Raw genomic sequence first — 15900 nt, 5'->3', positions numbered from 1 at the left:
TCATATCAAAGGGTTTTCGTGGTTGGATACCGCTGTCGATCCTGGCGACACAGGAGTTGCTGTGGTGGGAATGTGTGATGGGCCAAAGCCCGATAAAAAAGGGGGAGATTAAAAAGTCGTCAAAAACGTCTGATGTAATGTATGAACGCCCCTAACTATTAGGCTATATGATAAAAAATATTATAATAATTATGGTTTATTTAAGATAAGGAACATCTGAGAAACTTTACAGGTCATTCAATAACGTAGTAGTAAATGACTTGAGTACCCCTTGCAGTGAAGACCCACTCTCTTCTTAACCGCCTAGAATCCCAGACGAATGCCCTAGGTTTCATCTAGGCAGATAAATCTACTCTATACCTAGCTCATTTAATGTAATCTTCAATTCATCGCAATACGTTTCAGGAGTTTTATATTCAAATGCACCCCCTATGCCTCCTTCGGGACTGAGGCAATATTCCCCAAACAGGGGAATTTCGCCCTTAAACTAAAGATGTAAAGTCTAGTTTGGTTCAGCAGAATCAAAACCTAATATAGTCTATCAAATTTAAACTGTATCTCGCGGTGATAGAGTCGGTTTTCCCCCGGGGCGACGTTTTGCAGTTTTCAACAGTTTGAGTCAATCTCTTTGCTGGGCTTGTTTTGATTTATTTTGTGTGATTAGTGTGGCGTCAAAAGAATCTAATTATGATGTCGAGTCGAGGGCGGATTGCGATCTATCTTCAACCTGTCTTCGATCCAACCTTGACTTTGTGTGAGTTTTACACTGGAAAATATTGTTATTTAGCTGATGAGTTCACACCAATTTTTGTTTAGTTATATCAAATTGGAGCCCCCGCAGATTGCAGACTTTTAGTCGGCCGATAGTTTGATCAAAGCTTAATCATTACCAAGATGTATGAAGGTGCGCAACTGCACACAGTAAAAGATTTATATCGGCCGATAATAATGTACTGAAACCCCAACTTGGTCAAACTATTGGCCGATTGTCTGCAATCTGCGGGAGCTCTTATAATAGAGACAGTCTTCGTAGGCCAGTGGTGTATGTAGCTTTGGACTCGGAGAACGTGGATTCAATTCCAGTATTTGAAAGAATGGCTTTTTTCACCAACCGCCGGAGAGCTCTTCCAACGGAACTAAGCAAATCTGCGTTTTTTTTTTGCGATTCTACTGATTATTAAAATGTGTTTTAAGATCCAATACAATCGCTGCCCTTATACTCTGAGCGCAGCACGATGAAAAAATGTTTCTTCCTGCAGAATAAACAAAATGACAAATCAACAAATCTGTCACTTTGTCTCTGAAATCTGTCAGTGTTTCTATTGTGCCCGTGCTAAGCCTGCTAGCATAGCCGTTTTATCAAAGAGATGTGAAAATTCTCTCACAATCAGGCGCCCGCTCGTTTCTCTCATAAAATCTCTCTTTTTTCTCATAAAATCTCTCTTTTTCCTCACATAAGCACCTAGTAAACCAGGTTCACGAGTTATTTAACATTTTAAATGCGAAAAACGCTGTAAGCCGGGCTTTCTCTCCTCTTTGTGAACACTTAACACTGTAATTTGAACCCTACAATGAGAAGATAAGGTTCAAATTCATTTGGAGATATATCCAAATGTTTTTATTTACTTTTTGTATCATTGTTAGCAATAAATGGCGCTTTACTTAAGATAATTATTGACGGTTTGTAAAGATTTGTTGAGTCATTTTAACTTGGATGATTCGCTTTCAATTTTGAAGTAATTTTAAGTACTAAGGCCTGTTTCACTATTCTATATTTAACCCCGATTATACAATAATAATAATCTTACAATAATAATGAACTCTGAACCCTATCAAGTATAAAGGTGCCGGTTGGCAGCGGACGACATGCAGCAACCGCAGACGACGCGGACGTGTCGTCGCGACACTACTGGTGTCTCTGTATTTCTATGAAATACGCTCCGCCGTCTGCTGCGACTTCATGTCGGCCGGCGCTTCCAACTTGTACCTTTAGGTCTAAGTCTAAGTCTAAGAACGTTTGATGTCAGTTAACAGTTTGACATTTAAAAGAAGTTATTTTGTAGTTTGATTCATGATTCATGAATGATCGATTCTGCATTGTAACCATAATGAAACAGTCACGGGAACCGCACATTCTGCAACAGAAACTACCCGATATCATTTTCCGTCAGCTATCAAAGTATCTCCACATCCATCTCAATCGGCTTAACCATGAAGAGCTAACATACTGACAAACATATTATAATATCAGTAAGGCTAACACCCCACCGGCACCATACCAATTACCACTCCCTCCTCCGACATTAGCGGTATCAGATTCGCGCGCACCATTACACATACGCACCTGGTTATTACAATGTCGTTTAAATTACCCCACTGTGATAGGAGGGCTGTGTTTTTAAGTATATATTTGGGAGGTTTAGGAATTTAACTTGTCGCATTTCAGTTAAAGGGACTGCACGGACGTGACACCATCTATTTTTGATATGACATGGTCGTTGTAATTACGAGTATGCTCGTCGGGATTCAGAAACAAAATTCGTAAACGGAGTGCAGTTGTACCGCCGGCGCGGACCGACCTGCGTCATCAGCTATCTTGTGTTCACTTCTGCCGGCATTTCCGGATTGCAAGTCGTCTTTTAACACTCAATAAAATATTACGACTTGTGTTATAAGCAAGTTATAAGTTTGAGGCAGGCGCGGTCCGAAGAGGGGGGGTCACAAGGGACATGCCCCCCCCCCCCAAATGTAAGGTAAAATTTAAAATAAAATAAAACTCAGAACCGTCCGAGGGCGCAGATTAAAAAAAAATGTGTAGTGACTAATGAGTGACCCCCCCCCCCCCAAATTTCAGGCTGCGACCGCGCCTGGTTTGAGGTGTTTGTCTGTCCGTAGGATCGAACATCGTAGCATCCAAACGGGATCCAAACATTTAGATCTCGTTATTTTGTTTGAAGTCGGATATGATCGAGAGTGTCCTTAGCCATAACTTATCATCATCAGCTCGCTCAGTGGCTCAGTGCTGGATATTTTGAAGTATGTCTAGTTAGAGCTTTTGTTTATCTTTCTTTTCCTAATTATTTATCTTATTAGTGGACCGTCCGTGGCCTAATGGGTAGACCTTTGGTTCGCACTCTTAGAGGGTGCAGGTTCGAACCCGGGTGGAGGCGTGTACCTATGAGACATTTTCTGATCTCAAGTACATAATACGGACGGGATGCTGGTCGCGAGGAAACCCGCACATAGTTGGTCCCAGACGTATTGACTAGTTCTTTCTCTGGACTAGGCCGACTATGATGTGAGAATGCCGTATGCGCTTGGCCAACCATACGGACATTTAAATCTTGTCCCAGGCACTACAGTATTTGAGGAGTGGTTACTTCGCTCTGAAAAATACTGTATAAATCATCCATTACGGATGTAAAGGCCTAGTTTTTTTTATCTTATTATTTGAGGTAATTAATGACTAAGTTGTTTAACCGACTGAACTTATGACTTTGAACGTTTAAAGTTTATTTAAGCTTAATATGTAAAGTTTTAATGGCAAACAAATATAAGGGCAGTGCTGGAGGCTGTTCCTCCAGTCTTCTAGACTGGTATAATAGTACTTGTAGATTTATTAGGGTTAGCAACATAATACACAGTAAGACAAAAGAAAACTTATCCATATTTATACGTGGGAGAGCCATGCTTCGGCACGAATGGGCCGGCTCGACCAGATAAATACCACGATCTCACAGAAAACCGGCGTGAAACAGCGCTTGCGCTGTGTTTCGCCGAGTGAGTGAGTTTACCGGAGGCCCAATCCCCTACCCTATTCCCTTCCCTACCCTGCCCTATTACCCTATTCCTTCTTAAAAGGCCCGCAACGCACCTGCAGCTCTTCTGATGCTGCGAGTGTCCATGGGCGACGGAAGTTCCTTTCCATCAGGTGACCCGTTTGCTCGTTTGCTCTCTTATTTCATTAAAAAAAATACTCAATGACTAATGTTATAAATGGTATTTCGGGACATAGGATACTTTTTATCCTGGAAAAATGTACGGTTCCCGCGCGATAAACGAAATTGTGCGTTTAAAAATAATATAACTTAAAACTCTGGAACGAACTGTCACCAGCAGTATTTCCGGACCAATACGCGGATAGAGCGCGGCTCTTGACTCGGAGGTCGTGGGTTCGATTCCCGCGTTGGAAACATGTTATTTCCAAGTCGGTCCTGCGCTTGATCTCTCGCCGGTCGTGTCTTCCGTCCCACTGGGTTATGAGTAGGGCATCGAGACCGGGTTTTCCCGAAACCCGAAAACCCGGGTTTTGGGGATCATGAAAAAACCCGGGTTTCAAAAATGGAACCCGGGGTTTTCGTTTTTTTTGATAATTATTGAAGGCCAGACCTGATTTAATGGTATTTATAACAAACTAACATATAAATTATTTATTTTTATAACATATTGTATAGGTTTAATTATTTATATTGGTCATATTAAACAAAATATAATATTTTTAAGGAAAAGTGTCGTTTTAGGAGCATTAAAGACTAATTGTCATAAAAATATTTATTAATAATAATTAATAATACATATTTTAAAAAACTATTCAATGTGAAAAAGCCAAGTCTCTTGAAACAATCTATCCTTCGCAAAAAAATTTCAAATTTCATAGAAGCATAGTCTTGTTAAACTTATTTTATAGTTTTCAATCAACATTCAGTGATTGACTACAGTTATGTTTATTATGAAACTAAAAAACATTTGAAGGTTTTTGTTTGTCGTTATGCTTTTTGTCATTATTTGTTATATTCACAACATAACAAAAAGCGACAATATTAAGACAATGCAATAAGTAAAAAGGTTCCAGGAGAGCAACCAGCCCCTAGAAACTGACAAAACCATACCGAGGAGTTTCCATCAAGTATATTTTGAGTCCATATTTTTGTATTGCGGTCTGACAAATGCAGCAGATTGGTTTTTGTTGATTGAGAGACTGATATTGGTAACACATAATAGGACGAATGATGGCTTTCTTTAGCCGGCCGTGGATGTCATACTCACTACGGAATTATTAAAACACGTGATTTTAGTGAATCGAGATAAAATATAACAAGCAGAGTTTTTATCAGCACCAGCGCCAGAGACAATTTCTTGTGTATAATAGCATGCCACCATGGTTAATCTTCCAAATTCATTAAAAGCAACATTCCGCATTTGCCATAATATTATGGTCAAGTCTGATCAATTATATGGTACCAATTACATGATATGGTATCAATTACATGGTATATGGTATCAATTACATGAATTTTGTCTATTGTGACTAGAACTAATGACTACAAAAAACTTTGAGGTGTAGTGTAATGTAAGATTTTTCAGTAATGTCAGATTTTCCAGTTTGTTGGATAACCTTAAATTGCAAAGAATATTCGGCTTCATACCGTAGCAAGGCAGACAAAAGGCAATTTCAAGTAAAAACTAGGCACAAAAATTTAATTACAGGTATATTATCAATAAGGACCAAATAATTATTAATAACGTGACAATCAGCAAAAAAAAAATGTAAAAGATTTTTAAAGATTTGTTGGCATACGTTTTATATTTAAGGTCATTCTGCCATTTACTTTTGATACTTCCATTTACATTAATTTTTGATAGATTTTTATATATTTCATAAAATACAAAAACATTTAATAATATAATTATGTAATTTGGAGGTGAAGCTTGTTGTAATACTTAATCTTGGCTACTTAATCTTGAAAATCTTAATCCCTAGCTTTGATAAGATCCAATATATATAATAGGGGAGGTAAATAGTCGCTTTTTTTTAATTATGTGACCGCACACTATGGTATTTAAATAGTATTTTACTGGAAATGTGTTGGCAATTGCTGAAAATCATATTTAAAGTATTTTCGCTTCGTTAGTCTTTGAATTTTAAGAAAACCCGAAAAAACCCGAAAAACCCGGTAAAAAAACCCGAAAACCCGGGTTTTGAAAATTGGGTCCGGGTTTCGATGCCCTAGTTATGAGAGTAAAGGAATAGAGAGTGCTCTTGTGTACTGCGCACACACTTGGGCACTATAAAATTGTTCCTGCGTAGCTGGCCTGGTTTCATCGAAACCGGCCACCATCACCGAAACCGGTGTGGGAGCTATTATTATTATTATAGAGCGTTTTCCCTCTTAATAGGCCGGCAACGCACCTGCAGCTCTTCTAATGTTGCTAGTGGCGAGGCACAGGTGGTAGGTATAGGTGATCCATTTGCTCGTTTGCTTTCTCATACGGGAGATCGCAGACGGCACATTTTTTGTGTGATCACTGATCGAGTCTGCGGCGCACATGCATAGCGCGGCTTTGCAGACTGTATGTCCGCCGCAGACTCGATCACACAAAAATTGTGCCGTCTGCGATCTTCCTACATGTATACGCTACACAAGAATTTTATATATTATTGGATATTATCAAGTATTAGTCAAACGACGCTAGTCTGACCCACCTAGTCCCATTACAAATTGGCCCATTACACCGCCACATTAAAAATTACCGCCCAAACGTAAATAATGACCAGATTGTGTTCGTGGTTGCCGCCAGTTAGTTTAACAGTTAACTGTTGTTTCATATCTATACTTAATAGTTTAAAGTGAATAATTTTGTTGGTTTCCATCATATTTATTATTATTGTAGGCTATGAAGCTACTAGGGTAGACCTTCAAGAAGAGAGCGTATCCCCTCTTAAAAGGTCGACAACGCACCTGCAGCTCTTCCTACGAATAATAAAAACTAAGCTCTTCTAATGTTGCGAGTGTCCATGGGTAGTTGCTTTCCATCAAGTGACCCGTTTGCTCGTTTTCCCCCTTATTTTATATAAAAAGGTGTAACAAAAGTGATGATACTTAAGCGTGTATATGTAGCTTATACAAAGGTTCACTGTAACAGTAGCAGCGATGAAGGATTTACTTTTTATCGCGGTTTAAATAGACGGTTGCCGCGGGTTACCTTCCGCATAAAGGTGTAGAAAACTTATAGTAAGTATAATATTTTAAATCTATATTAACAATCGCATAGATCATTTGATATTAAAGATTTTCAACTGCATTTGTATACAAATCCATACTCATATTATAAATGCGAAAGTGTGTCTGTCTGTATGTTACCTGTATAGATACTTTGAGTTCCGGGAAAGGACATAGGATACTTTTATCCTGGAAAAATGTGTGGTTCCCGCAGGATATATGAATTTTGGCGCAACGACGTTGCGGCCGTCTTTAGTAAAACTATGTTTAACACAGCTTTATAGATTCCGAACTATCCATTAGATATGGCGTGGCGCGAGTGCCAGCGTGGTGCGGCGCGGGCGGGGAGAGCGGGGAGGGTGGGGCGGCAGTGTCGGCGCGGAGATAACTGCCCCCGAATCCCGCAGGCTATTATTCACGCACGCCTGGCGCAAGGTGTAAGCGAATGCGGAATACACAACGGACCAAGCATCACATCCTGTATGGTGATATAGAAGTTTCCTAAGTGGGTTGATGGCTGGATTTAATGCGGGCTTTTGCCTAACCAGACGAAAGATCTTCGTTTGATTCACACACTTTAGTGACCCGGATAACATTATGCTTCCATACGTCATGTCTAAATTACAAACAACATTAAACAACATTAGTTATGCTTAGGGTTGCCATCCGTCCGGATTTCCCCGGATTTGTCCTAGTTTGAAGGGCGTCCGGGGTGCGTCCGGCCGGTTTTTTGAAAAGCGTCCGGGTGAAATCCAAACACTTTTGATGAGAGAAATTGAACTTTTAAGTCATGCAGCAATAAACGAAAGATAAAAACTCGCTAAGCATACACACGGTTTCTTGCACGGACTTGAGTTAGTCAGATTTTTACAAATTCTTGTTGGAAAAGCAAAAATTGGCAAGACGTTATCGTAAATACTGTTTAAGAGGTGTCCGAGGAAATAACCACATTTTGGCCAAATGTCCGGGAATTTGTCGTGCCTGACCGGCGAAGGGAATTTGGGTAATGGCAACCCTAGTTATGCTGATGAGATGGTGTTGCTCAGTCCCTCGATCAGTGGCCTCAGAAAACTGCTAGGCAAGTGTCAAGCGTATGCCGAGGCCCAAGGACTCAGGTATAACTCTAAGAAAAGTGAACTTCTTGTTTTTCAACCCCGTGAACACAAAGTTAGCACAATACCACCCGTGTTCCTTAATGAAGTTCCACTTGCTAGAGTCAATAAATTCAAATACCTGGGTCATTGGGTAACTGACTCGCTTGCCGACGATGTAGACATTGAGAGGGAGCGAAGGGCATTGGCCGTACGTGGGAACATGTTAGCTCGTAGATTTGCAAGATGCTCTACAGAGGTGAAAGTGACTTTATTTAAGCTTACTTTCAGTCCTTTTACACATGCAATCTATGGGCGAGCTGCACCCAGCGTGCGATAAATGCTCTTCGTGTTCAGTACAATAATATCTTTAGAATGCTGTTAGGACTACCGAGGTACTGTAGTGCCTCAGGAATGTTTGCCGAAATGCGCACTGATGGCTTTAACGCCATAGTAAGAAAAGGAGTGGCGTCATTGATGCAGCGTGTCAGAAGTAGGCATAACAGCATTCTAAGGGTATTAACTGATAATTTTGATGGTTTGATAAGGCATTGGATAGAGTTGCATGTTAGATAGAGAATGGTTCATTATTAGTTTCAATGCCTTACCATTCCTAATAAATATATTTTTTTTACTATAAGAATACTACATGTAATGTACTAACATAATTTAAATTTTAATTGTACTTTTACTAACACTATGGATTCTTTGTGATCTGAAATAAATGGTTATTATTATTATTATTATTATTAAATGCAATTTCATTTTCACATGTATGGAAGCATAATATTATTTTTAAACCAGACTTTAGTACCGGTAATGTCAAAGAGCAATGAATAACTTGACCTCGTCGCTTTATTATTGTGATTTTTTACTTTTTTATATTAAACTTTTTTAAGATTTGAATTAGGTAAGTTAATTGCTAGGTAACGAGGGTTATCGCTTTAGCGAAGCGTACGCGGCTCTAACCGCTCTTACTTGGGACACACTTGTGAGTGGAAAAAGTGTAGTATCAGTTAAATTTGCGGGTATATTTTATGCTTAATGTGCGTTTCTTCGCACGTGCGCGGCCATTTTGTTGTGAAAATTTAACAAAGATGGCGGCCGGGCTGGCTCAATCAGCTGACGCACGCCTTCTGTAACATTCATGTGTTACGAGGGTATGATTAAAATTGAATACCCATTTATAAAATAAGTAAGCCGACTGCTTTGATGTGTACTTCAACATCAATTTCAAAAACTCGACGGCATCGACGGACGTGTACATATTTTAAATTCAAGAAAAGAAAATATTGAAATTTGAAACCGAATAGTATGCCTGCCGAAGTAATGTATGATTCCTGCATCACATCTCCACGCCAACTCCACGCAACGAAATGGCAACATCTAGTTAATATTAATGATGGCACTTTTATCATGACCACACCGGTTTCGGTGACGGTGGCCGGTTTCATTGAAACCAGGCCGTTACAAAGTACGAGTAATTTTATAGGGCCCAGTGTGTGCGCAGTACACAAGAGCACTCTCTATTCCTTTACTCTCATAACCCAGTGGAACGAAAGACCGACACGACTGGCGAGAGATCAGGCGCAGACTTTTTACACGCCCATTCGACGCATGGATCATCTTACTTGTCAGACAATCAGGTGATCAGCCTGCATTGTCTGAAACTTGAAAATACGCGGGAATCGAACCCGCGACCTCCGAGTCAAGAGCCACGCTCTAAACCACTGGACCACGGAGGCGTTGCGCTTTTATCATATTAGCAATTAGATGCACGTAGCGATCAGATCACCGAAGACGGTGTCGGCTGCGGCTTCGGCTCGCTGAGCACAGCTGATTGGATCTAACTAGGTATTATTGTAATTGCCTGATAACTTACACTAACGACTAGAATTAAACCCCTAGGAGCGAATATTTGGGTTTGACGACACTCGAGGAAAGTACTGTTACGTGCTAGGGTTCGAGGATTTGGAGAGAAAGACCTGGTGACTCTCTTGAAGACTTTATTAACACTGCACTAAACACTAGGTCACAACACTTAGCACTAAGTCCAAACACTAATCACTAGGTCCAATCACTAAGCACTATCACTGTCCTAGGTCGTAGCCAAGTCGCAGGTTTCACTGGTTCACTTACTATTGATCACTTGATGTCGCCTTGAAGATCGCTCTGATTGAACTGACTTGCCAGGCCTGCCTGCGGCTCTTTTTATATGGCGAGACGAATTCCAGAAATTTCCCGATTCACGTAAACAAGTAAACAACCGTGGGAAATTTCTAGGCGGCTCGGGCATGTACCACAATAAAACTGCCGTCCTTGCGATAAGTGCAGTAAGTTGAATTTAATTTAGACCTTATGGACTCAGTCATAAGGTCTAAATTCAAACACGCTAACAAATAAAGGGTAAACACGTAAACAAACATTGGACCTTTTTAGAAGGTTCGAGTATGTACTTGCGCACCACGTGTCCGTATACCATGTACCGTAACACTACTCCCCTCTTAGAGATGCTCGTCCCGAGCATCATTGTTACTGCCATGGTAACGCGCCAGACGGTCTATGTGTACCACTTTGAATGTCCCTCTTGGTTGCTTTTGAATCCTGTAAGTCACGTCATTCAATCGGGTAACCACTTTGTATGGGCCGTCCCACTTGGTCTGCAACTTTGGAGATTTGCCTTTTCGGCGAGTTGGGTTATGCAGCCACACCAGTGACCCTTCTTCGAAGCCGCTTGTATTCGACTTCCGGTCGTATCTGGTCTTCATGTTCTCACTTGACTGTAACCCATTTTCCCGAACCATGGCGTGTATATAACGCATCTTTTCCCTTAAATCGCAGACATAATCTGGTACGGTCTTTGGTTCTTCCAGTGATCCTCCTGTCAAAAGGTCTACTGGTACTCGTAGTTCTCTACCGTAATTGACATACGCCGGGGTAGCTTTTATGCTCTCATGCTCGGCGGTACGGTACGACAGAAGGAAGAGCGGTATATACTTGTCCCAGTCCTTTTGTTTGTCATCTACCAATTTCGCCAAATGCCTCTCAAGGGTCTGGTTAAATCTCTCAACCATTCCATCAGACTGTGGATGGTACGCGGTGGTCCTCGTTTTATGCATTCCCAAAATTCTGCACACTTCCTGGAAGACCTGCGATTCGAAATTCCTGCCCTGATCGGAATGGATTTCTAGAGGCACACCAAAGCGAGATATTACTTCTTCGACTAATTTAGAAGCGACTGTTGTAGCTTCTTGGTTTGGTATGGCGAACACTTCGGGCCATTTGGTGAAGTAATCCATGACGACCATGAAATACTTGTTTCCCGATTCCGTCACGGGAAATGGCCCAGCTACGTCAACTGCGATTCGTTCCCACGGTGCGCCAACGTTATACAAGCGCAGGCTCCCATGGCTCCTTGTCTGTGGTCCCTTCACTGCAGCGCAAGTACTGCATTTGCGGCACCAATCCTGTACATCGTCTCGACAATGTAACCAGTAAAATCGTTCTCGCACTTTTGTTAACGTCCTCTTTACTCCTAGATGACCTCCTGATACGCCATCATGCATTTCACGGAGAACATCCGGTACTCTCGTTCTTGGGACAACTATCTGAAGATGGAACTCTCTGCCGTTGGTCTTCTCCCATTTCCGGTAGAGTATTCCGTTTTGAAGTATCAGGCTGTCCCATTGCGCCCAGTACGCCTTAGTGACAGCGCCAGTGGGTGCAACCTCACTCCAGATTGGTTTTTCATCACCCCGTTTCTTCCATGTGATGATGTGCCGAAGGTCGTCATCTGTTTCTTGAGCCTCCCTCATGGCATCATTCTCCCATGGGCCCAAAGGACTTGTTTTCGTTAACTTTAATGTTACTTCATTAGATTCCTGCTTAACACAATGTTTGCAGTCTTCCGAACACGGCCTTCGCGAAAGTGCGTCGGCATTCCCATGTGCCTTTCCGCTGCGGTGTTCCGTCTTGAAGTCATACTCCTGGAGTTGTTCAATCCATCGAGCTACTTGGCCTTCTGGGTTCTTGAATTGTAGTAGCCACTTCAAGGCTGCGTGATCAGTTCGCAGTAAAAACTGTCTGCCAATGAGATACTTGCTGAAATGTTGTAGCGTCTTTACGACAGCCAAGAGTTCTCTTCTTGTCACACAGTAGTTTCTCTCTGGCTTAGATAAAGATTTGCTGAAATATGCAATTACAACTTCTCTTTCACCCTGTTTTTGAGATAACACCCCTCCAATGGCCGTGTTGCTTGCGTCCGTATCGACTATAAACTGACCTTCAGGTTGTGGATACCCCAGGATTGGTGTTTCACAGAGATGTTTCTTCAGTTTCTGAAAAGAATCTTCAGAAGTCTCGTCCCAAATAAACTGTCGTTTATCTTCTGTCAGCCGATGTAATGGCTTGGCTATCTCTGAGAATCCCTTAACAAAACGCCTGTAGTAGGAGCATAGGCCAAGAAATGCCCGCACTTCGGTTTTGTTCTTAGGGGTTGGCCAATTTTGGACTGCTTCTAGTTTCTCCGGGTCCGTCTGAATTCCATCACTGGAGATAACATGGCCGAGATAGTTCACCTTACTCCTGAATAAACGACACTTTTTCGGATTCAACTTTAACTTGGCCCCCTCTATTTTGGCGAAAACTCGTTCTAAGTTTCGCAAATGGTCCTCGAAGTCGCGGCCAACAATGATGACGTCGTCCAAATAGACTAAGCAAGCCTCTCCAACTAAGCCTGCCAGTACACACTCCATGAGACGCTCAAATGTGGCAGGTGCGTTGCACAATCCAAAGGGCATGACGTTAAATTGCCATAGACCTTTACCGGTGGAGAACGCTGTCTTCTCCTTGTCTTTTGGATGAATTTCCACCTGCCAGTATCCAGATTTCAGGTCCAGGGTTGAGAACCATTTCATGCCACTTAAGGTATCCAGAGTGTCGTCGATTCGAGGTAATGGATAGCTGTCCTTCTTAGTGACATCATTGAGACGTCTGTAGTCCACACAAAATCTTGTGCTGCCATCTTTCTTCTTCACTAATACAACCGGTGAGCACCACGGACTTGCAGACGGTTCAATTATCTTATTCCTTCTCATGTCCTCCAAAAGGCCTTCAACTTCTTTTTCCTTTGCAATGGGTATCCGTCTTGCTCGTTGACGAATTGGGTTCTCGCTTTCGGTATCTATCCTGTGCTGAACCATCGACGTTCTTCCAAGGTCGCCTTCCTGACTGGAGAAGATATTCGCGTGGCGTTGTAAAAATTTCTTAGCTTTCATGCTCTGCGAATAAGTCAGATTACTCTTGCAGTCATCGAGTAGCTCAGTCACTATTCCATAGTTGCTGGTGTTTGCTGAGTCTGAGCCTGTGATCGAACTACACTTTCTCATCCAGACAACTTCCTCGCACTTTCCAATGACGTCACCTTTGTTCAAGCAGATCTCGCGATCACCAAGATTCAAAACCCTGACCACAGCGTTACTGCTACCACTAACAAGGGTTCTCGCCGTCATCAGTTTTTGCGCTGATGTCTTGGTAGGTAAGTCTTCGATCAACACGCATCTATTTAACTTCTTCTTTTCAGCTGGCGGTAGTTTCACCAGCACTCTAGCTTCCGCTAGTCCAGGTATTATGACTTTCTTTTCACATTCAACTTTCCCGCAAGCGCCTCCAAGGATGAAAATTTCTTCTTCGCCACACTTGAACACTCCGTCGGCGACATTAATTCTGCAGTTGTGCTTCTTCATGAAATCCAAACCCAAGATGCAATCATCCATAATCTCAGCCACGATAACGTCATGAGGGTATGAGGATCCCCCTACATTAATCGTAACTGACATTTCTCCCAGGACGGGTATTGGCTGACCGGAGGCAGTAAGAAGCCGACAGTTAATTCTCCTCTTGTGCCTCCTTGCGGCTTTTACCAAGTTTGGGTTCACTATTGTTCTAGAGGCTCCTGTGTCTAGAGTCATTTTGCAATCTGTCCCGTTAATAGTTCCCTGAATTACTAGACTATTCCCGCTGCTTGCTTGGGAGACAACCGTTATTGGGGCTTCCTCCGCATCAGCCAGTACTCGCCCCTTAGTCCTGGCTTTTATTCGTTTCCCTGCTCCCGGGTAGGGGACGAAGCTCCTTGCTTCTTCAGCTCCTCTATTTGTTCAATGCGTTCCTCGAGTCTTTTCATTCTTGCCATCTGGGTCTCCTTCTGCGGGCAGTTGAGCTGAAGATGGCCCCTCTCGCCGCACTTGTAGCACATGGCTCCAAAACTTTTCTTTATAGGAGCCTTAACCTCCTTGACTTCCTCAGAGACCTCACGGATCTTATAGGTCTGCCGTATGTCACGCCGAACAGCCTCGACCTCCAAAGCATGCGCCAATGCTTCCTTAAGCGAGGTGTGGTGACGTAGCCTCACCGCAGCTCTGACTTCCAGGTCCCTGATTCCGTCGACAAAGGCTTGAACAATGTTCGAGTCAACCATCTTGGAATCGGCTCCTGGGTGTGCCTTCTTGACCAGTTTTTCAATTTCCAACGCCCATTGTTGCAGTCCCTCTCGTGAGCGTTGGACTCTGTCACGAAGTTGAGCACGGAACACGTGCTCCAGGTGTCGCTCCCCGTATCTGGATTCAAGGGCCTCCATCAGGTCTTTGAACCCATTTCCTGTATGTGCTTCCAGGACTGGAAGGCTGACAAGGCTTGCCCTCTGAGCGCGACAGTGAGAGCGGTCAGGCATTGTTCGTCAGTCCATCCGTTGGCAGAAGCAACCGTCTGAAATTGCTGACGATAAGCGTTCCAAGAAGTAGTACCGTCGTATGGTGGCACTTTAACTCTTGGTCCTTGTACCACTACGGAAGCTCCACTAGACGTCGCGACTCCTGTGGTTTCCAGGCGCACTACTTTTTTCTGTAGTTCAGTTAGGCCGGTTTTCACATTTTCCACATCCACTCCCAACCCGGTAACGCGTTCGTCCATTACGTCGACGTCTTTACGAAGCTTAGTCACCGTGTCACTAACATCCTTTATAGCCAAAAGCGCTTTTTCTTGGAGGTCCTTTTGTTGCTCTTGTGACTCCTGCAAAGCGCCGAGCTTGCGTTCTTGTAATTCTTGCAAAGCGCCGAGCTTGCGATCATGTGACTCTTGTGACTCTTGCAACGCGCTGAGCTTACGGTCTTGTGCCTCTTGCAAAGCACCGAGCTTGCGGTCTTGTGCCTCTTGCAAAGCACCGAACTTGCGGTCTTGTGATTCTTGCAGAGCCTGAATTAACTCAATTAGGCTTTGTAATTGGGGAGCCACTTGAGGGGCCGCAGAAGCTACGGGCGATGCATGGTGGCTGGAGCCAGTAGGCAGGGGTTGAGCAGACGGAGCTCGGTGGGCGGAGCTAGTGGGCGTGGCCTGAGTGGCGTGGCCAGTGGGCGTGTCCCGGTGGGCGGAGCCAGCGGGCGTGGCTTCAGCCAAAGTGGGCGGAGCCAGTGGATGGGGCCTGTCCCTCAGTGGGCGGAGCTTGGTCCCCAGTGGGTGTGGCCTCCGCAACTCCTCTCTCGGAGTCAATGGCAGCAGCTCGCTGCGCCCTTGTCCTGACACTCCCCTTGAAGTCCTCTCTCGGAGTCAATGGCATCTCCAAATCGCACTTCTGACACCAGTTGTTACGTGCTAGGGTTCGAGGATTTGGAGAGAAAGACCTGGTGACTCTCTTGAAGGCTTTATTAACACTGCACTAAACACTAGGTCACAACACTTAGCACTAAGTCCAAACACTAATCACTAGGTCCAATCACTAAGCACTATCACTGTCCTAGGTCGTAGCCAAGTCGCAG

At 43.2% G+C, this 15900-nt stretch overlaps 1 protein-coding gene across 1 annotated transcript in view; it reads right to left on the bottom strand.

Annotated features, from left to right (window-relative positions):
- The window catches only part of LOC121735967 (obscurin-like), a 166778-nt gene that overhangs the window by 94723 nt on the left and 56155 nt on the right, over positions 1-15900 (bottom strand). The window lies entirely within an intron of this gene.

The sequence above is a fragment of the Aricia agestis genome, chromosome 18 (genome assembly GCF_905147365.1).
Source record: "Aricia agestis chromosome 18, ilAriAges1.1, whole genome shotgun sequence".
Classification (NCBI taxonomy): Eukaryota; Metazoa; Arthropoda; class Insecta; order Lepidoptera; family Lycaenidae; genus Aricia; species Aricia agestis.
Note: the sequence above shows the minus strand (reverse complement) of the source record. Positions and strands in the feature narration are given on the sequence as shown.